This window comes from Elephas maximus, chromosome 18, assembly GCF_024166365.1.
Source record: "Elephas maximus indicus isolate mEleMax1 chromosome 18, mEleMax1 primary haplotype, whole genome shotgun sequence".
Lineage (NCBI taxonomy): Eukaryota > Metazoa > Chordata > Mammalia > Proboscidea > Elephantidae > Elephas > Elephas maximus.
The window spans coordinates 71,360,220-71,382,662 of NC_064836.1; the positions used below are offsets into that span (position 1 = coordinate 71,360,220).

Consider the following 22,443-nt stretch of genomic DNA (forward strand, 5'->3'; position numbering starts at 1 on the left):
TTTCAGGTGGTAGCATATGATCAGGAACTGATGGTACCGAAGGAAGAGGTCCAAGGTGCACTGAAAACATTGTCAAAAAATAAGACTGCAGGAATTGGTGGAGTACCAGTTGAGACATTTCAACAAATGAATGCAGCGCTAGAAATGCTCACTTGTCTATGCCAAAAGTTTGGAAGACAGCTACCTGGCCAACCGACTGGAAGAGGTCCATATTTATACCTATTTCCAAGAAAGGTGATCCAACCCAATTTGGAAATTATTGAACAATATTATTAAGAACACATGCAAGTAAAAGTTTGCTGAAGATCATTCAAAGGTGGCTGCAGCAGTATATTGACAGGGAACTGCCAGAAATTCAGGCCAGATTCAGAAGAGGATGTAGAACCAGGGTTATCATAGCTGATATCAGATGGACCCTGGCTGAAAGCAGAGAATACCAGAATGATGTTTACCTTTGTTTTAGTGACTATGCAAAGGCATTCAACTGTGTGGATCATAACAAATTATGGATAACATTATGAAGAATGGGAATTCCAGAACACTTAATTGTGCTCATGAGGAACCTGTACCTAGATCAAGAGGCAGTCGTTTGGACAGAATAAGGGTACTGAGTGGTTCTAAGTCAGGAAAGATGTGCCTCAGGGTTGTATCCTTTCACCATACCTATTCAATCTGCATGCTGAGCAAATACTTCGAGAAGCTGGACTATGTGAAGGAGAATGGGGCATCAGGATTGGAGGAAGGCTCATTAACAACCTGTGTTATGCAAATAACAGAATCTTGGCTGCTCAAAGTGAAGAGGACTTGAAACACTCACTGATGAAGATCAAAGACCACAGCCTTCAGTATGGATTACATCTCCACTTAAAGAAAACAAAAATCCTCACAACTTTACCTATAAGCATCATCATGATAAATGGAGAAAAGGTAGAAATTGTCAAGGATTTCATTTTACTTGGATCCACAACTAACACCTATGAAAGCAGCAGTCAAGAAATCACAAGATTCATCGCATTGGGAAAATCTGTTACAAAAGACCTCTTTAAAGTGTTGAAAAGCAAAGATGTCACTTTGAAGACTAATGGGTGCCTGACCCAAACTATGGTATTTTCAGTCATCTCATAGGCGAAGAATAAGGGACACCAAAGAAGAACTGATGCCTTTGAATTGTGGTGTTGGCGAAAAATACTGAATATACCATGTACTGCCAAAATAATGAACAAATCTGACTTGGAAAAAGTACAACCAGAATGCTGCTTAGAAGCAAGGATACTTTGGATGTATCATCAGGGGGGATCAGTTCCTGGAGAAGGACATCATGCTAGGTAAAGTATCGGGTCAGCAAAAAAGAGAAAGACCTTCAACCAGATGTATTGACACAGTGGCTGCAACACTCAGTTCAAGCATAAGAATGATTGTGAGGATGGTGCATGACTGGGCAATGTTTTGTTCTGTTTGTACATAGGGTCGCCTGTGAGGTGGAACCCACTTGAAGAAACCTGATAACAATAACAACAACATTTGAAGAACAGCCTTGCTGAATATAGAATTCTTGGTTGACAGTTTTTTTTCTTTCTGGAATTTAAATATTTTGTCCTACTGCCTTCTGGCCTCCATGGTTTCAGAAGAGAAATCATTGCTTAATCTTATCGAGTAGCTCTTGTATGTGGCAATTCACTTCTCTTGTCCCTTTCAAGATTCTCTGTTTTTCAGTTTGGTTATAATATGTCTTGGTGTGGAACTGTTTGAATTTATCCTGCTGGGAGTTCATCAAGATTCTTGGAATTGTGAATTTATGTCTTTCATCAAATCTGGGAAGTTTTAGATCATTATTTCTTCAAATGTTCTTTCTGCCCCGTTTCTTACTTTCTTTTTCTCTTAGACCCCCATAATGTGTATGTTAGTCCACTTGATGCTGTCCCACAAGTCCCTTAGACTCTATTCACTTTTCTCCTTTCTTTTTCCTCCACACACTTGGTAATTCCAATAGTCTTATCTCCAAGTTCACTGATTCATTCTTCTGCCAGCTGGAATATGCTGTTGAGCCCCTTCGGTGAATTTTTCATTTCAATGAGTGTTTATCTCTTTTTTTATATTTTTATTTTGTTCTTGTATCATTTTTCTCATTTCCTTTTGTTCTTTGCACATGTTTTCTTTAACTGTGCATATTTACAAATGTTGTTCAAAAGTTTTTGCCTAGAATGTTTCTTAACTGAACTTCTACCAGGACTTGTTTTGCTTTGTTTATTTATTTATTTATTTTTGAATGGGCTTTCTTTTCCTGTTTCTTTGTATGCTTTCTGATTTTTGGTGGAGCCAAGAATTTGAATATTACCATGTGGTAACTCTGAAAAGCATATTCTTCCCCTTCTTCAGTTTTTTTTTTTTTTTTTAATTTTTGAAGGCTGTCATCAACTGTTTGGTGACTTCCCTGAAGGGTTACTATGATTCATAATCGACTCAGCGGCAGTGGGGTTTGTTTTTTTGCCCAATGCAATACGTTTTTTGATTTCTTGACTGCTGCTTCCATGGGTGTTGACTGTGGATCCAAGTAAAATGATATTCTTGGAAACTTCAAACTTTTCTCTGTTTACCATGGTATTGCTTATTGGTCCAGTTGTGAAGATTTTTGTTTTCTTTGTGTTGAGGTGTAATCCATACTGAAGGCTGTGGTCTTTGATCTTCTTCGGTAAGTGTTTAAAGACCTCATCACTTTCAGCAAGCAAGATTGTGTCATTGGCATATCGCAGGTTGTTGATGAGTCTTTGTTCAGTCCTGATACTTTGTTCTTCATATAGTCTAGCTTCTCAGATTATTTGCTCATCATACAGATTGAATAAATATGGTGAAAGGATACAACCCTGACACACATCATTCCTTACTTTAAACCCTCGTTCTGTTTGAACAACTGCCTCTTGGTCTATGTACGTGTTCCTCATTAGCACAATTAAGTGTTCTCGAATTCTCATTTTTCACAGTGTTATCCATAATTTGTTATGATCCACACAGTCAAATGCCTTTGCATAATCAATAATACACAGGTAAACATCTCTATGGTATTTTCTGCTTTCACCTGGGATCTGCCTGACATCAGCAATGATATTCCTTGTTCCACGTCTCCTTCTGAATCCAGCTTGAATTTCTCATAGTTCCCTGTCAATGTACTGCTGCAACCATTTTTTAATTATCTTCAGCAAAATCTTCTAGGGTCGCTATGAGTCGGAATCGATTTGATGGCAGTGGGTTTGGTTTTTTTTGTTTTGTTTTGTTTTCAGCAAAATCTTACTCACGTGTGATATTAATGATATTGTTCAATAATTTTCATATTCCATTGGATCATTTTTCTTTGCAATGGGCACAAATGTGGATCTCTTTTGTCAGTTGGCCAGGTAGCTGTCTTCCAAATTTCTTAGTGTAGACAAGTGAGTGCTTCCAGTGTTGCATCCTTTTGTTGAAACATCTCAGTTTGTATTCTGTCAATTCCTGGAGCCTTGTTTTTTGCCAATGCCTTCAGTGCAGCTTGGACTTCTTCCTTCATTACCATCAGTCAGTGTTCATATGCTACCTCCTGAAATGATTGAACATTGACCAATTCTTTTAGCTACAGTGGCTATGTGTATTCCATCTCCTTTTGATGCTTCCTGCGTCATTAAATATTTTACCCATAGAATCCTTGAATATTGCAACTTGAGGCTTGAAACTTTCTTCAGTTCTTTCAGCTTGAGAAATGCCAAATGTGTTCTTCCCTCTTGGTTTTCTAACTCCAGGTCTTTGCACATTTCATTATAATGCTTTGCTTTGTCTTCTTAAACTGCCCTTTGAAATCTTCTGTTCAGCTCTTTTACTTCATCATTTCTTCCTTTCTCTTTAGCTACTTAAAGTTCAAGAGCGAGTTTCAGAATCTCTTCTGACATCTATTTTTATCTTTTCTTTCTTGCCTTTCTTTTTAATGACCACTTGCTTTCTTGTATGATGTTCTTGATGTCATCCCATAACTTGTCTGGTCTTTGATCGTTAGTGTCCAGTGCATTAAATCCCTTCTTGAGATGGTCTCTAAATTCAGGTGGAATGTATTCAAGCTTGTACTTTGGATCTCATGGACTTGTTTTAATTTTCTTCAGCTTCAACCTGAACTTGCATGTAAGCAATTGATGATCTCGTCTGCAGTCGGCCTCTGGCCTTGTTCTGATTGATGCTATTGAGCTTCTCCATCATCCCTTTCCACAGATGTAGTCAATTTGATTCCAGTATTTTCCTTCTGGTGCAGTCCATGTGCATAGTTCCTGTTTATGTCGTTAGAAAAAGGTATTCTTAATAAATAAATCCATAAAGATTATGCATAATCCATAAGATTACACTCTTGGAAACCCTCTGGGGTTCTAATCAACTAGACAGCAATGGGCTTGGTTTTTTTTATATATATGGAAACTAAATTCTCAAATCTTAAAATAGTTTAAGGGTTCAAACACATAGCTCTATTACTTCCTTTCTCTGATCAAAAACATTCAGTTGTTCCATATTGTCTGTTTGATAAAGTTACACTTCTTAATCTGGCATTCAAGGTTCTTTACTATCTGGCACCAAGCTACCTTTACAGGTTTACTTTGTTTGTATTCATAGAAATTTAATAAAATGTTCAAAATGGAAAAACTAGTATGGCAAACACCTGTGTTCTCACCATGCAGAACTGATGTTTTGTAATCTTTTCTTCAAGTCTTTCTTTTAAATATATTTGAAGTGTCTCTTGACCAACTCCCTCCAATTCTATTACCCTGTACTTCCCCAGAGGAAACTGCAATTATTAGTGTGTATCCTTCCAGACTTTTATAGTCATATATTCACATGTGCAATGCATAGCATTATTTTTTCAGGTGTTTAAAAACAGTACCTAAATTACATCAAACTAGGATAGTGTTCTTCAACTGGAATTTTTCATTTAATCTAATGCTTAAAAAAATCTATCCATGGTGAAAAATATAGATCTAATTCTTTCATTGTTTTAAATCTTTTAACTGTAGTATCATATTCTATTGCATTAACATACGTTACCTCATGTTATTTATCTATTTCTGTATTGATGAATGGTCAGATTATTTCCAAATTTATATTACTACAACTGGTGCTGCAACAATTTTTTAAAAAATATATCCAGGAAAACACGCGTGAGCTTTTTTTGTGTGTGATGTACATACTATTCACCGCTCATGTCCTATGGATATAGGCCTTACCCTCGTAGTCTGAGATAATTCCCAAAGCTCTAGCCATCACAACCATGTTCCAGGCTGCAGGAAAGAAGGAAAGACAGAAGAAGTGTCTTTTAGCTTTAAAGTCAGATTTATTGGGTATAATTTACTTAGAATAAAATTCACTGTTTTTAAGTATAGAATTTAACGGGTTTTGACAAATGTGTACAGTTCGTGTAATTATTACTATGTCAAGATACAGACTGTTTCCATCACCTCAAAGAGTTCCCTTTTGCCACTTTGTAGGCAACCACTGATATGCTTTCTATCACTGCAGTTCTTTCTTTTCTAGAATTTCATATAAATGGAGCTATGCAATATGGACTCCTTTGTGTCTGTTTTTTTTTTTTTTCACTTGGTATAATGCTTTTGAAATTCATCAAGGTTATTGCATGTGCTGGTTGTTTGCTCCTTTTTACTATACAGATGCACCACAATTTTTTCACCCATTCACCAGCTGGTGGACATTTGGGTTGTTTAAAAATTTTAACTCTTATGAATAAATTTTCTGTGAAAAAATCTTTGTGTGGATAAGGTTTTCATTTGTCTTGGGTAAGGGAATTGTTGGGTTGAATAATCATTTTATGTTTAACTCTATTAAAAAAAAAAAAAAAACTCTTGACAAACTGCTTTCCAAAGAGACTGTGCCGTTTCGAATTCCCACGTGCAGCGTATAAGAGTTTTGCTTGGTCCATGTGTTTATTCACCACTTCTTGGTATTGTCAGTCTTTTTAATTTTAGCCAGTCTGGTGAGTGTGTAGTGGTATTTCATTTTTGTTTTAGTTAGCATTTCCCAAATGATGTTGAGCGTCTTTTCATATACTTATTTGTCATTTGTGTATGAAAGTTGTAAGTTTTGATGTGGTCAAATTTATCAGTCTTTTCCATCATGGTTTTGCTTTCTTTGTGTTGTGTTTTTAAAACAATCCTTTCCTATTCCAAGGTCATAAAGGTATTTTCCAATATTATATTCTAAAAAGCTTTAAAATTTGATTTTCACAATTAGATCTTGAATCCTCCTGGAATTTTTTTTTGAATCTGGTTTGAGGTAGAGATCTAGTTTAAACTTTTATCCGTGAATAGAAAGTCAATTTTACCAACACTGTCTTAGGCTGGGTTCTCTAGAGAAACAAAACCAATGAAGTGTATATGTGTAAATATATATATTTATCTCAAGGAAATGGCTCATGCAGTGTGGAGGTTGGCAAGTCCCAAATCTGAGGGTCAGGAGCCAGGCTGGAGGCTTCTCCTGGGGCTGACATGTATGTCAACTCGGCTAGACCACGATTCACAGTGTTGTGTTGGCTGTTCACAATTTTGTGATCTGATGTAATTTTCTATGTGTTGTAAATTCTAACCTCTATGATGTTAGTGAGGGAGGATTAGAGGCAGTTGTGTTAATGAGGAAGGACTGAATCTACAAGATTAGCCTGTATTTTGAGTCATTCGTTTTTGAGATATAGAAGAGAGAATCAAGCAGAGAGGAGAGGGACCTCATGCCATCAAGAAAAAAGCACTGGAAGCAAAATGTGTCCTTTGTACCCAAGGTCCCTGAGTTGAAAAGCTCTTAGACCAGGGTAAGACAGGGGTCTTCCCCTAGAGACAGAAAGCCTACCCCTGGAGCCAGCACCCTGAACTTGGACTTCTAGCCCCCTAGACTATAAGAGAATAAATTTCCATTTGTTAAAGTCATCCACTTGTGGTGTTTCTGTTATAGCACCACTAGATAACTAAGACAGCGCTAATGGCAAATCTTTTCTAGTCTCTGCCCATATCTAAGTAGTGAGGTGTCCTAGTGGCACAATGGCTAAGTGCTTGGCTTTACTAACCAAAATGTCGGTGGTTTGAACTCACCAGCTGCTGCTCAGGAGAAAAGACCTGGTGATCTACCTCTGTAAATATTTCAGCCTAGGAAACTCTATGAGGTAGTTCTACACTGTCCTACATGGTTGCAATGAATCAGAATCAACTCAACAGCACACAAAAACAGGGAAAAGTATGGAATTTGGTATCAGGTACATAAAGCTGTTGAAATCCTTACTCTGGTTTTTACTAAGTAACTCTTACTTAAAGCAGGTCACTAAATCTCTTGGAGCCTGTTTCCTCATATCTATGGTGTAGATAATAATAGCTCCTTGAGTTGTCTCAAAAATAAAATGAGCTGATACAGGAAAAGTTATTAACATGTAGTAGGTCCTCGATAAAGGCTGGCTTTCTCAGAGGTCCAAGGATAAGTGGTACCTCCCAGTCCTTACAACCAAAAGCACTGGTTGCCCATGGTCCAGCTGCAGAACCCACCCACCTGTGCACTCTAAGGAACAGAGATGTGCTTTCCTCACAGACACTCGGGGGATGGTTGTCAGCCCCCTGCCTTGTTCAGAGTGTGGCCCCCTGCTGCAACCAGATACCTGTGCCTACATCAATCACCCTTGCCCCTCTAAGGCTGCAGGACAAAGCCTGTACCACACACTTGATGACACCTGAGCTGAATCCATACAAGAAAAGTGAACCTTTAGCCATCTGGTGGATGTTAGAGCTTCAAATGCAAAAATAATCAAGCTAGCTCACTCAAGCAGCTTCTATGGGCATATCAAAACAAAAAAAAGCAAGAAGCTAGGATACAGTAAGCAAACAAAAAATAAATTAATGCATTAACTTATAGATGGCTTGGAGACAACAGTCAATATCAAGTCAAACAAAGAAGCAGACCATGATCACTTTAACAAGCTCTCAAAACAAAGAATCAAGGAATCTTCCAGATGAAGGTGTATTCCTGGAACTACCAGACGTAGAATACAAAAGATTAATATACAGAACTCTTCAAAGTGTCAGGAATGAGATTAGACACAATGCAGAACAAGCCAAGGAACACACAGAAAAAGCAGTTGAAGAAATTAAACAGGTTATTCAAGAGCACAATGAAAAATTTAATAGGCTGCAAGAATCCATACAGAGACAGCAATCAGAAGATTAACAATAAAATTTCAGAATTAGACAACTCAGTAGAAAGTCAGCAGAGCAGAATTCAGGAAATGGAAGCCAGAATTAGCGACCTTGAAGATAAAACACTTGGCAACAATATAGTCAAAGAAAAATCAGACAACAGAATTTAATGAAGAAACCCTAAGAACCATGTGGGACTATATCAAGAGGAAAAACCTATGAGTGATTGGAGTAACAGAACAAGGAGGGATAATAGAAAATACAGAGACTTGTTGAAGATTTCTTGGCAGAAAACTTCCCTGATATTGTGAAAGATGAGAAGGTATCTATCCAAGATGCTTATTGAACCCCATACAAGGTAGACCCCAAAAGAAGGTCACCCAAAACATAATCAAACTTGCCAAAACCAAAGAAAAAGAGAGAGTTTAAGAGCAGCTAGAGATAAACGATTACCCAATGCAACAGCTCATTTGATTTCTTGGCAGCTGCTTCCATGGCTGTTGATTGAATTAGGTAAATACGCTGCAAAGGACCTCTTTAAAGCATTGAAAAGCAAAGATGTCACCTTGAAGACTAAGGTGCACCTAACTCAAGTCATGATATTTTCAGTCACATCATATGCATGCAAAAGCTGGACAATGAACATGGACGACCTAAGAATAATTGACGCCTTTGAAGTGTGGTGTTGGTGAAGAATATTGAATATACCATGGACTGCCAGAGGAATGAACAGGTCTGTCTTGGAAGAAGTACAACCAGAATGTTCCTTGGAGGCAAGGATGGCGAGACTGCATCTTACATACTTTGAACATGTTGTCAGGAGGGATCAGTCCCTGGAGAAGGACATCATGCTTGGCAAAGTACAGGGTCAGTGGAAAAGAGGAAGATCCTCAACAAGGTGGAGTGACAGTGGCTGCAACAACGGGCTCGAGCATAGCAATGATTGTGGGGATGGCTCAGGAAAGGGCAGTGTTTCATTCTGTACTGCATAGGGTCACTATGAGTCAGAACTGACTTGATGGCACCTAACAACAACAACAACAGGAATAAATGAAAAGTCATCTATAAAGGACAGTCAATAAGAATAAGCTCCGAATACTTGGCAGAAACCATGCAGGCAAGAAGGCAATAGGATGACTTATACAAAACATTGAAGAAAAAAATTGCCAGCCAAGGATCATATATCTAGCAAAATTGCCTCTCAAATATGAAGATGAAATTAGGACATTTCCAGATAAACAGAAGTTTACAGAATTTGTAAAAACCAAACCAAAACTACAAGAAATACTAAAGGGAGTTCTCTGGTTAGAAAATCAATAATATCAGATAGCAACACAAGACTAGAAGACAAGGCAGAGGAACCAGATATCAACCCAGATGGCTAAATCACGAAAATAAATCAGGATAAAAAAATGCTCAAAACAGGGAAACAGTGCTGTCATTATGTAAAAGAAGACAACATTAAAACAATAAAGAGGGACTAATTTTTTAAAACAATGTAGTCATAGATCTTTCATATGGAGAGGAGGTCAAGGTGATATAAAGAAATAAACGTTAGGTCTAAACTTGGAAAAATAGGGGTAAATATTAAGGTAACCCAAAGGAGACTACCAATCCTACTCATCAAAATAAAATACAAGAAAAAAATAAAGACTCAGCAAAAACAAAATCAACAACAATGAATAAGAGAAAAAGACAATATATAAAACACCTACCACAGAAAATTAAGTCTGAAAAAGAAACTGTCAACAGCACACACAAAAAGCATCAAAATGACAGCACTAAACTCATACGTATCCATAATTATGCTGAATGTAAATGGACTAAAGGCACCAATAAAAAGACAGAGACTGGCAGAATGGATTAAAAAACATGATCCATCTATATGCTGCCTAAAAGAGACACACCTTAGACTTGGAGACAAAAACAAACTAAAACTCAAAGGATGGAAAAAAATATGTCAAGCAAACAACAATCAAAAAACAGCAGGAGTGGCAATATTAATTTCTGACAAAATAGACTTTAAAGTTAAATCCGGATGAGGAAGGACACTATATAATGATTAAAGGGACAATATACTAGGAGGATATAACCATATTAAATATTTATGCACCCAATGACAGGGCTTCAAGGTGCATAAAACAAACTCTAACAGCATTGAAAAGTGAGACACACGGCTCCACAATAATAGTAGGAGACTTTAACACACCACTTTCGGTGAAGGACAGAACATCCAGAAAGAAGCTCAATAAAGACAAGGAAGATCTAAATTCCACAATCAACCAACTTGACCTCATAGACATATACAGAACATTCCACGCAAGAGCAGCCAAGTATAATTTCTTTTCTAGTGCACATGGAACATTCTCTAGGACAGACTGCATGTTAGGTCATAAAGCAAGCCGTAACAGAATCTGAAACATCAAAATATTACAAAGCGTATTCTCTGATCATGAGGCTATAAAAGTAGAAATCAATAACAGAAAAAGCAGGGAAAAGAAATCAAACACTTGGAAACAGAACAACGCTCTGCTCAAAAAAGACTGGGTTACAGAAGACATTAAGGATGGAATATAGAAATTCAGAGAATCCAATGAGAATGAAAACACTTCCTATCAGAACCTTTGGGACACAGTGAAAGCAGTGCTCAGAGGTCATTTTATATCAATAAATGCACACATACAAAAAGAAGAAAGGGCCAAAATCAAAGAATTACCCCATGACTTGAACAAATAGAAAAAGAGCAACAAAAGAGACTCTTAGGCACCATAAGAAAGTAAATAATAAAAATTAGAGTAGAATTAAATGAAACAGAGAACAGAAAAAAAAATGAAGGAATTAACAAGACCAAAAGCTGGCTCTTTGAAAAAATCAACAAAATTGATAAACCACTGGCCAAACCGACAAAAGAAAAACAGGAGAGGAAGCCAATAACCTGATTAAGAAATGAGATGGGCGAAATTGCAACAGACACAACCGAAATTAAAAGAATCATATCAGATTACTATGAAAAATTGTACTCTAACAAATTCAAAAACCTAGAAGAAATGGATGAATTTCTAGAAACACACTACCTACCTAAACTAACACAAACAGAGGTAGAACAACTAAATAAGCCTACACCAAAAGAAGAGATTGAAAAGGTAATTAAAAAACTCCCAACAAAAAAAGAGCCCTGGGCCAGACGGCTTCACTGAAGAGTTCTACCAAACTTTCAGAGAAGAGTTACCACTACTACTAAAGGTATTTCAGAGCACAGAAAAGGATGGAATACTCCCAAACTCATTCTATGAAGCCAGCAAATCCCTGATACCAAAACCAAGTAAAGACATAACAAAAAAAGAAAATTACAGACCTATATCCCTCATGAACTTAGATGCGAAAATCCTCAACAAAATTCTAGCCAATAGTATTCAACAACATATCAAAAGAATAATTCACCATGACCAAGTGGGATTCATACCAGGTATGCAGGGATGGTTCAACATTAGAAAAACAATCAATGTAATGCATCATATAAATAAAGCAAAAGACAAGAGCCACATGATCTTATAAATTGATGCAGAAAAGGCATTTGACAAAGTCCAACAACGCTTCATGATGAAAATTCTCAGCAAAATGGGAATAGAAGGAAAATTCTTCAACGTAATAAAGGGCATTTATACAAAGCCAACAGCCAATATCACCCTAAATGGAGAGAGTCTGAAAACATTTCCCTTGAGAACAGCAACAAGACAAGGACACCCTTTATCACCATTCTTATTCAACATTGTGCTGGAGACCCTAGCCAGAGGAATTAGGCTAGATGAAGAAATAAAGGGCATCCAGGTTGGTAAGGAAGAAGTAATAGGATCTCTACTTGTAGATGACATGATCTTATACACAGAAAATCCTAAAGAATCCTCAAGAAAACTATTGAAACTGATAGAAGAGAATCAGGATAGAAGATAAACATACAAAAATCAGTTGGATTCCTCTACAACAACAAAAAGAACAGCGAAGAGGAAATCTCCAAATCACTGCCATTTACAGTAGCCCCCAAGAAGATAAAATACTTACAAATAAATCCTACCAGAGATGAAAAAGACCTATATACAGAAAACTATAAGACACTAGTACAAGAAACCAAAAGAGACCTACATAAGTGGAAAAACATACCTTGCACAACATTGTAAAAATGTCTATTCTACCAAACATGATCTATAGATACAATGCAATTCCGATCCAAATTCTCATAAAAAGACTAGCCTTAAAGATGGAGAAACAAATCACCAACTTCATATGGAAGGAAAGAGGCCTGGATAAGTAAAGCAGTACTGACAAAGAAGAAGAAAGTGGGAGGCCTCGCACTACCTGATTTTAGAACATATTATACCGCTACAGTAGTCAAAAAAGCCTGGTACTGGCACCATAACAGATACATAGACCAATGGAACAGAGTTGAGAATCCGGACATAAATCCATTCACATATGAGCAGCTGATATTTGACAAAAGCCCAAAGTCAGTTAAATGGGGCAAAGACAGTATTTAACAAATGGTGCTGGCATAACTGGATATCCATCTGCAAAAAAAAAAAAAAATGAAATAAGACCCATACCTCACACCGTGCACAAAAACGAACTCAAAATGGATCAAAGACCTAAATATAAAATCTAAAACGGTAAAGATTATGGAAGAAAAAATAGGGACAATGCTAGGAGGCCCAATACATGGCATACACAGTATATAAAAATTACTAACATTATACAAACACCAGAAGGGAAACTAGATAACTGGGAGCTCCTAAAAATCAAACACCTATGCTCATCCAAAGACTTCACCAAAAGAGTAAAAAGATTACCTACAAACTGGGAAAAAGTTTTTAGCTCTGACATTTCCAATCAAAGCCTGATCTCTAAAATCTCCATGATACTGCAAAAACTCAACAACAAAAAGACAAATAACCCAAGTAAAAAAATCAGTAAAGGATATGAACAGACACTTCCCTAAAGAAGACATTCAGGTAGCTTATGGATACATGAGGAAATGCTCACAATCATTAGCCATTAGAGAAATGCAAATCAAAACTACAGTGAGATTCCATCTCACTCCAACAAGGCTGGCATTAATCCAAAAAACACAAACTAATAAATGTTGGAGAGGTTGTGGAGAGACTGGAACACTTACATACTGTTGGTTGGAATGTAAAACGGTACCACCACTTTGGAAATTGATAGGGCCCTTTCTTAAAAAATTAGGAATAGAACTACCATATGACCCAGCAAACCCAATCCTTGGAATATATCCTAGAGAAATAAGAGCCTTTACATGAACAGATATATGCACACCCATATTCATTGCAGCACTGTTTACAATAGCAAAAAGATGGAAGCAACCAAGGTGCCCATCAGGGGAGGAATGGATGAATAAATTATGGTATATTCACACAATGAAATACTATGTATCGATAAAAAACAATGATGAATCCGTGAAACATTTCATAACATGGAGGAATCTGGAAGGCATTATGCTGAGTGAAATTAGTCAGTTGCAAAAGGACAAATATTGTATGAGACCACTATTATAAGAACTCAAGAAATAGTTTAAACAGAAGAAAATATTCTTTTATGGTTATGAGAGTGGGGAGGGAGGGAGGAAGGGTGAAGGAGGGGTATTCACTAATTTGATAGTAGACAAGAACTATTTTAGGTGAAGAGAAAGACAACACACAATACAGGAGAGGTCAGCACAACTGGACTAAACCAATAACAAAGAAGTTTCTTGAATAAACTGAATGCTTCGAAGGCCAGCGTAGCAGGGGTGGAGGTTTGGGGACCATGGTTTCAGGGGACATCTAGATCAATTGGCATAATAAAATCTATTAAGAAAACATTCTGCATCTCACTTTGGAGAGTGGCATCTTGGGTCTTAAACACTAGCAAGGGGCCATCTAAGATGCATCAGTTGGTCTCAACCTACCTAAGGCAAAGAAGAATGAAGAACTCCAAAGACACAAGGTAATTATGAGCCCAAGAGACAGAAAGGGCCTCATAAATCAGAGACACCATCAGCCTGAGACCAGGAGCACTAGATGATGCCTGGGTACAACAGATGACTACCCTGACAGAGAACACAACAGAGAATCCCTGATGGAGCAGGAGAGCAGTGGGATGCAGACCTCAAATTCTCATAAAAAGACTAGCCTTAAAGGTCTGACTGAGACTAGAAGGACCCTATAGGTCACAATCCCCAGACCTTCTGTTAGCCCAAGACTGGAACCATTCCCAAAACCAACTCTTCAGACAGGGATTGGACTGGACTATAAGTCAGAAAATGATACTGATGAGGAGTGAGCTTCTTGGGTCAAGTAGACATATGAGACTATGTGGGCAGCTCCTGACTGGAGAGGAGATGAGAGGGCAGAGGGGGGCAGAAGCTGGCTGAATGGACTCGGGAATACAGGTTGGAGAGGAGTGTGCTGTCTCATTACAGGGAGAGCAACCAGGAATACATATCAAGGTGTATATAAATTTTTGTACGAGAGATTGACGTGATTTGTAAACTTTCACTTAAAGCACAATTTCAAAAAAAAAAAAAAAAGGTGGCTTCCTTCAGATCTCAGGTGTACTACTGCTAACAAACATCCCAGTCTTCTATTTACTTTGAATAATTGGTTAGAAGCAGGTGACAACATGACATTTGTTTGTATTTTTTTTATTTGTTGATTTTATTTTTATTTATTTATTCTCAAAGATTTATACATGAATTGTTTTATGACATTGGTCGCAATCCCCACAATGTGTCAGCACTCTCTCCCTTTCCATCCTGGGTTCCCTGTGTCCATTTGTCCTGCTTCCCTGTCCCTTCCTGCCCTGTCATCTTTGCTTTTGGGCAAGTGTTGCCCCTTTGTTCTCGTGTACTTGATTGAACTAAGAAATACGTTCCTCACGTGTGTTATTATTTCTTTTATAGGCCTTTCTAGTCTTTTGCTGAAAGGTGGACTTAGGGAGTGGCTTCAGTTCTGAGTTAGCAGGGTGTCTGGTGGCCATAGTGTTAGGGGTTCCATCAGTTTCTGTCAGACCAGTAAGTCTGGTCTTTTATGAATTTGCATTTTGTTCTATATTTTTCTCTCGCTCTCCAGGACCCTCTACTGTGAGCCCTCTCAGAGCAGTCCGTGGTGGTTGGTAGCTGGGCACCATCTGTTTCTTCTAGGCTCAAGCTGGTGGAGGCTGTGGTACTTTTGGTCCATTAGTCGTTTGGACTAATATTTTCCTTGTGTCTTTAGTTTTCTTCATTCTCCTTTGCTCAGGACGGGATGGGACCACTAGATGTATCTTAGATGGTTACTCACAAGCTTTTAAGACCCCAGATGCTACTCACCAAAGCAGGATGTAGAACATTTTCTTTATAAACTATGTTAAGTCAATTGACCTAGGTGTCCCCCGAGACTATGGTCCCTATCCCTGAGCCTCAGTCCCTCAAGGTGTTTGGATGCGTCTAGGAAGCTTCTATGACTTTGCCTTGGTCAAGTCAGGCTGACTTCCCTTATATTGTGTGTTGTTTTTCCCTTCACCAAAGTGAACATTTGTCTGCTATGCAGTTAGTGATTCCCCCTCTCCACCCCTCCCCTCCCTCGTAGCCATCAAAGATTATTTTTTTCTGTGGGTAAACCAATTTTGAGTTTTTATAACAGTGGTGTCACACAATATTTGTCCTTTTGTGAGTGGCTTATTTCACCCAGCATAATGCCCTCCAGATGCACCCATGTTGTGAGATGTTTTGTAGATTCATCATTGTTCTTTACAGTTGGGTAGCATTCCATTGTGTGTACCTGTTGCGACTGAGGCGATTCCGACTTATACTGACCCTTTAGGACAGAGTAGAACTGCGCCATAGGGTTTCCAAGGAGTGCTTGGTGGATTCGAACTGCCGGTGCACGAACTGTTAACCACTATGCCATTGTGTGTATATAACATAATTTGTTTATCCATTCATTTGTCAATGGGCACTTCGGTTGTTTCCACCTTTTTGCTGTTGTGACAATGCTGCAGTGAACATGGGTATGCATATGTCTATTCATGTGATAGCTCTTATTTCGCTAGGATATATTCCTAGGAATGGGATTGCTGAATCATATGGTATTTCTCTTTCTCCTTTTATGGAAGTGCCCTATCATTTTCCACAGTGGTTTTAGCAGTGAATAAGAGTTCCAATCTTCCTGCAACCTCTCCAATATTTATCATTTCCTTGTTTTTTGATTAGTGCCAGTAATTTCGGGGTGAGATGATGGCTCACGGTAGTTTTGATTTACATTTCTCTAGTGGCTAATGTTTGTGAGCATTTCTTCATGTGTATGGTAGCCGCCTGAATGTCTTCTTTGGTGAAGTGTCTGTTCATATCCTTTCCCATTTTTAATTGGATTATTTGTGTTTTTGTTGCTGAGGTGTTGAAGTATTTTATAGATTTTAGAGATGAGATCCTTGTTGGATATGTCCTATCCAGAATTTTTTCCCAGCCTGGAAGTTCTGTTTTTACTCTTTTGGTGAAGTGTTCATTTTATTTTTTACAATGCAGGTCTTCGGCCTGCCTCACCAGGCCTCAATATTTTCAAGTTGAGAGTTCTGTTTGTCATTTTGGATGTTTGGATAAGAATAGTTGACCTGTGCCATGGATGGTTTTAGTTATTTAAACAAGAGGCAGAGGTATAGAAGAGATTAAAATAAGATTAGGTAAAATAAAATAATTTTATCTAATTGTCCTCTGGTTGAGCCAGATTATCAGTGAGGCCTTGGGAGCAGCTGCTGAGCAGCCCACGTCTGCCCACATGCGAGGCTCCATGAGTGAGCACATCAGGGCTTGTGACTGAGGAGAGACAAACGGGCAGCGGTGATGATGATGATAAGTCACACCTGAATTTCCGCATCTTTGTGTCTCCACATAGCTTAAGCTTTTGGTTCTCAAAGCTGTAGAATACATAGAAATCAATCAGAAAGTGCTTGTTTAAGAATGCGGAATCCTGGGTCTGCCCCTAGTTATTGATTCAGCAGCTGGCATGAGGCTCAGGAACCTGTGTCCTATTAATTCCTGCAGCTGTTTCTGATAGTGCTTGCACCACAGGACACACTTGAAGAGACCCTGCTGTAGGGGAAACGGGGGTCCTCAGTGTTTGGGAAGGTGGGGACGGAGGCAGGGGCTCATTCATTTATAGATTGTCCTTTGAGTGCTAACTAGGTGCAAAGCATTTTTGGGTATATAGCTCTTGCTCATCATGGGTTTAACATTGATAGGGGAAATAAAACCTGTATACAGAGCAAAAAGCCAAAAACCCGTTGCATCAAGTTGATTCCGACGCATAGCAACCCTATAGGACAGAGTAGAACTCCCCCATAAAGTTTCCAAAGAGTGCCTGGTGGGTTTGAACTACTGACCTTTTGGTTAGCAGTCCTAGCACTTAACCAAGGATACAGACAGGACAGGATAAAGGCTGCTCTCCTGATTAGAGTCAGACTGTTGCCTCTTCTTTGTTTCTATTTCACTCTGTGCAAGTCTCTTTTTGTTTTCTAATAATTGTAATTGTCTATCATATTGTATGGTCTTTGAGGCAGAGATTGTGTCTTCTTACCGCTGTACATGGAGCACAGTGCCTGAGTGCAGTTGGTACTCACTGAGTGTGAATGAGGCATGAATGACAGCGAGTGGTGCCAAGGCGTGTAGGAGTGGTGAGAGGGGACCAGGTGGGGGAGGGCGGGGAGGAGGGAGGAGGATTATGTCCAGAACATTAGGGTCTGAAAGTATGAGAGCCTATAAGGGGCTGTGGAATTTCCCTTAACAACTGAATAAATTGATAGAGGAATGTTTTCTAGTAAGTCAAAACGTATTTCAATATTATCTCATTAATATTTGTATCATACAAGAAAGCATCACTCATCCCTATTTTCTACATGAGTCATAATGAGGTTAAATTGGCTGGACTGAATTGTTCAATATATTTGCAAACATCAGAGTCTTGGCTCCAGGTGTCTTAGAACTCATTGTGTGATTCTTCCTGCTCTTCTTCTTTGTAGTCAAATGAGATTCCTGCACCTTGGCAGTACTAGCTGCAAAGACAAGAAACACACTCATGCTCTCATGGTTGCGGTGATGGGCTAGGCTGGGCTGCGAGTGAATGAGAAACCATCTTGCAGACCAAAGCTCCTGTTTCTGCTTTCTTGCTTCCGCTTAGGCCATTCACTGTTGAGATGCTTCCTTCCCACTGCCTTCTGGTCACTTGGGTTCCTTTTCCACTATACTGTTTCAGAATTACCTCTTTTTCCATGCGTCCTTTTCATATGGAGCCCATTCCCCATCTCAGGCATGCCAGCCGTCTTAACAATTCTCACAAAACTTGTAACCAGTTTGTTAGTTAGGGGCATAGGTCAGTACTTCTGTTTCCCTGGTTTCTTCAATCTATTGTAAGCTGTCTGAGGGCAGGGTCCATGTTTGCTCTCCAATAGTTGCTTCAACCATTTGGACATGTTTAGCAGAGTGTTCTAAAAGCTTGGAGCTTCATTGCCTGACACACAAAGTGTTGTTCCATCATCTTTTCATATTCCTGTAACTTGTGTTTGGACATGACTCCAATGCTGGCACCTGTGGCATCGTCTTGATAGAGGCAATGAAGTTTAGGAAATAGTTTATTTTCTCAGGACTTACCAAACACTCTCTTTGATGTTACTACTGCCTCTGTCCATCCTGATGTTCTGGAAGAGAGGCAGCAAAGATCACCTGCTCTCCATTGGCTTCAGTTCTCACCAAAAGACAAAAACCACATCTGTTGCTGTTCAGTGGATTCGGACCCATAGCAAACCTGTAGGACAAAGTCGAACTGCCCCCAGGGTTTCCAAGGAGCAGTGGGTATATTTGAACCACCCACCTTTTGGTTAGCAACTGACCTCTTAACCACTGAGCCAGTGGCCTGGTGGGTGGGGTGACAAGATGAGTCTAATCTAAAACTGGTCTATGGCACAGTGTGTGCACAGGAAGGAAGGATGTTCAAAGGGTGTGTTCCCTGAATATAAGTTCATACATGCATTCTGCAGGCTTATCTTGTCTTCATGCTGGAGAGGTATGAGCACATCGGTTAGTCCTCCAAGGAGAAGTTGGCAGTTTTAGATTTAGGGCCAGTCAGCCTCTGCTTTTGCTTCTTGAGACTGCAAACATTGTAAATTCTTGGAGAAGAGAACTTAGTTGGACTTGACATTGAGCAAGGTGTGAAGGTAAGGACTTAACTAGAAACAACTTTTTCCACACAGTTGAAATTTGGGAGAGAAAGTGCTGGCAAGGAATGATGGCAAATCAAAACATTTTAAAACTACATATGACTGTATACATTTTGCTTTGAGTGTTCAGGCAAATGGTGTAGTCAAGCTCAAGAAATAGTTCAAATTTGTTTAGCATATTGGAATTTACAGAAGTGTCTTGAAACATGAGTTGTTAATTAAGATTTAGGAATATTTTATTTGGGTGGTAGCTTAAGATAAAATTCAAGTTTAATTTTTTTCCCATAATGGTATTTATTTCATATTGAAGTTAGCCCATTTGGTTGAGATCCCACCAAAAAAAACAAAAAAACAACCACCCTGTAGAATCTGTTTTCCTGTGCCTGGGCTCTAGTTTGTGTGGCCCTAATACTGAGAATTAAAATCTAACAGCTGATTTAGATCTTGGGACTTGCCCAGTCTTATCCCTCAGTGCTAGAGTTTTAAAATATTTTCTTTTTGGCTGGTTAGTGAGTGCATGAGACAGAGTGTGTGTGTGTGTGTGTGTGTGCGCACGCGTGTGTGTGTGTGTGTGGTGGGGTGTAGGGCACCAGAAAAAAGGGCTCAACGAAGGTATCAGGATTGTTTCTTATCTTCAGCCCAGAGGATCATGTTTGGTGTCATCAGGAGCAGAGGCGTTCTCTGGATGAACAACAGGAGTTTTTAGGATGACTGCATATGGAAGCCAGTGATTTAATGTCACAGCCCACCGTTTCGGGCCTGGGTGAGCCCTTTCCCCAGGAGGTTACAAGTGGTGGGATCAGTGAGAGGGGATGCTGAGGAAGGACTTCCTTGTCTCCTGGACTGGTGATTTTCCTAGGGTTTCTGCTGGCTGCTTTGTGGGTGAGGAAAGCCCTAAGTTTTCCTTCAAAGAGAAACATGTCTGTTCTTTGGGTTTAGATCTAATCCAACACTGGACTCCTTGGCTTTTTAAAAGCAAACAGCTGTACCTGCAGGCAATAGTGATGCAGGGAAAAAAATATGGATTTATAGATAATGATTTCTAGGAGATAAGAGTGAAGTGATGTTTGAGGGTTTGGGCTCCCCCTGCCCCCGCTTTTCCACAATGAAAGCGAAGTAAAATGAATGCCATTCTTTTTCCCAGGAATAACTGGGTCCGTTGAGTCTTTTCCAAAATACCAAATCCAAACCAGTTGCCATCAAGTCGATGCTGACTCATGGCCACCCCACATGCTACAGAGTACAGCTGCTCCATAGGGTTTTCTTGATTATAATCTTTACAGAAGCAGATTGCCAGGCCTTTCTTCCCCAGTACCACTGGTAGGTTTGAACTGTCAGACGTTTTGGTTTATAGTCAAGTGCAAACCGTTTGTGCCTTAGCCTGGCAAGTATAGCAAGCCTGCTTTGACTTCATTTCTTTTGGGTATTTTGAACAGAGAAATATTGGAGCCATCAGATTGTTTCAGATGAAAAGACTGCAGATACAGAAATTCTATAACTGAAATAGGAACAAGGACTCGTTCTTTCCCTGCTCTGATCGCTCAAGATCATCCCACTTCAAAAACCTTCAACTTTGCCCATTGCCTGTCTATTACAGTTCAAGGAGTGCGCTCAGATATATTGATCGTCTCAGCCCTGGGCAGCAGGCACCTTAAAGCTTGTCTTAGAGGTGGGTCAGGAGGACTATTTGGTCTGAAACTTTACATTTGATAAGGGGCTCCGATTTAAATTTTGATGTTATGTCCAACATGGGCATTACATTTTATGTGTGTATTAAAAGGATTAATTAGTTAAATCTAAACATTTAAAAGCAACCGTAATTTTTGTAACTCTGTTTTGGCATTTCTTCCTTTTTAATATGTCAGAAGCCTAAAAACATGGAGGTGCCCCTAGCCCCTAACCTCTGAGAGGCCCTAATTACTTGTTACACAGGCTGTGTAATCTCTGACAATACAGTGATGGACACGGAGGCTAATGAGGACAGATTTTCAATAACCACCCAAAGGAAGCTCTGGTGACATAGTGCTATGGCTGCTAACCAAGAGGTTGGGAGTTCAAATCCATCAGGCGCTCCTTGGAAACTCGGTGGGGCAGTTAGGGTCACGATAAGTTGGAATCGACTTAGTGGCAACGGAGTTGGTTTTTTGGGTTCTAATCACAAAAAACCAGTTGCCGTCAAGTAAATTCCTGTTCATGGCAACCCCATGTGTGTCAGAGCAGAACTGTGTTCCATACAGTTTTCAATGGATGGCTTTTTGGAAGTACTTTGCCAGGTTTTTCTCTGGGTTCAAAGCTCTAACCTTTCACCATCTGTGCCGAAATTGCTCATTTGGTTTTACTTCGTAGCTTGGGGCGGGCTGAGAATAACATGAACTTGTTTAATAGTACTATAGGCTATTTGCTTTGGAGTTACTCACTTAAATTCTCACAACAGTTTTATGAGATAGCTATGGCTATTTGTTCCATTTTACAGAATAGGGAACTGAGGCAATGAGAAGTTAAGTCACGTATTCAGATCTAGGCAGTCTTAATCCAAAGCCCCTTCTCCTAGGTTTTTTATCCTATTGTTTTTCCTAACTATGTCCGCTATCATTTGAGATATTCGAAAACCTTGTTTTTAGTAGCTGCATAATTTATTTAATCAGTATCCTAATTATAGACATATATATTGTTTTTAATTTGGTACCTGCATTTTCAATTATGTCTTTAGAAATAAATTATTTTTTTTTAATTGTGCTTTAGGTGCAGGTTTACAGAGCAAACTGTGGTGTTGTTGTTAGGTGCTGTCGAGTTGGTTCCAACTCATAGCGACCCTATGCACAACAGAAGGAAACACCGCCTGGTCCTGCGCCATCCTTACAATCGTTGTTGTGCCTGAGCTCATTGTTGCAGCCACTGTGTCAGTGCATCTTGTTGAGGGTCTTCCTCTTTTCCGCTGACCCTGTACTCTGCCAAGCATGATGTCCTTCTCCAGGGACTGATCCCTCCTGACAACATGTCCAAAGTATGTAAGACGCAG

At 39.1% G+C, this 22,443-nt stretch overlaps 1 protein-coding gene across 2 annotated transcripts in view; it reads left to right on the top strand.

Moving 5' to 3' along the window:
* The window catches only part of TMEM45A (transmembrane protein 45A), a 116,679-nt gene that overhangs the window by 56,694 nt on the left and 37,542 nt on the right, over positions 1-22,443 (top strand). The gene's annotated exons all lie outside the window — the stretch shown is intronic.